Source organism: Sceloporus occidentalis, unplaced genomic scaffold, assembly GCF_023333645.1.
Source record: "Sceloporus occidentalis isolate IW3139 unplaced genomic scaffold, rSceOcc1.0.p SCAF_4, whole genome shotgun sequence".
Classification (NCBI taxonomy): Eukaryota; Metazoa; Chordata; class Lepidosauria; order Squamata; family Phrynosomatidae; genus Sceloporus; species Sceloporus occidentalis.
The window spans coordinates 1,479,898-1,481,274 of record NW_028316984.1 but is presented as its reverse complement, the minus strand read 5'-3'; positions in this window follow the sequence as shown (position 1 = coordinate 1,481,274).

The following is a 1,377-nucleotide window of genomic DNA, read 5'->3' as shown; positions in this document are numbered from 1 at the left end:
TGGTTATTTGAGGAGAGTTCAATAGACCCTTTTCTGAAACAATAAGGGAGGTTAGGGTTTTTTTCAGCATGCCACCTGAAGAAAGTTTTTAAAATAAAATAAAATATTAAGGACAAATGCTAACAAAATATATTTTATAAATATAATAAATATGTATATAATACACACACACACATATATATATATTATATAGTTGGCCCTCCTTATCCCTGGATTATTTATCCACAGATTCAAGCATCCGCTGCTTGAAAATATTCAGAATAGCATAAATTTCAAACAGCAAATCTTGATTTTCAATTTTATATAAGGGACACCATTTTACTATGCCATTGGATTGAATGGGACTTGAGCATCCATGGGTTTTGGTATCCACAGCGGGTCCTGGAACCAAACCCCAGTGGATAACAAGGGCCCACTGTATGTATGTATATGTGAGTGTGTGTGTGTGTGTGTGTGTGTAATATTATAATATATATATAATATATATTCTCATATATAGTGTGTGTGTGTGTGTGTGTGTGATATATATATATATAGTGTGTGTGTGTGTGTGTATATAAACATGGAAGGTATAGATGCAGATAGCAGGAGCCAGATAGGAAAATAAATAAATAAATTCAAAGAGAATCTCTTCCGAAGGCCATTTTTATTTCTTCTTCCTTCCACCATTTTTCCTCACAGCGTTCCTTCGGCCCATTGAGGCCTCCTTTCCAGAACTTAAAACTGTATTTGTTTTCGTCCTTGAGGTGATAGGAGCTGGTTGTTGTTATCGTTGCTGATGATTTCGCCTGCCGTGAGGCTTACAGGTTGAAGGGAAGGCGACGCCAACGGACACAACCGCCTCCCCCCAGCTCCCACTCCTCAAGGGATGCGCCCCAGAGCGGGCAAAATCATCATCGTCGCCACCATCACTAACAACCGGCTTTTGCCTTGTGGCGGCTCTTCCTTCTCCCAAGGACGCCATGGCGTGATGTGGGGTGTGTACGTTTTATTTATTAGAATATTTATACCCCGCTCAATAAAGTAATAATACATTTTGTGTTTTAAGCACACGACAGAGAGGCTTTGTCACAACAACCGCGTCCCCTCAGAGCAGGGGTTTCAACGGTAAACGGGAGAGGAGGAGATATACGACTGCTAGCCTGGACGCCATCTGAGAGAACTGGCGAAGGGAGGGACAGACAAGTAACAGGTTGGAGATGGAATAGGCGGGACCAAATGGGCGTGCCTAGGGAGAGCCAATCACAGCCGGGGAGGAGGGGCTCTCTTCCGGGCTATTGGTGAAGCCGAGTGTCTTTCATAGACGGTGGCAGCCGAGGCGAGAGGATGAAAGGCGAGGGAGGGGAGACAGGTAGCCTGAAGGGGAAGGAACGAAGT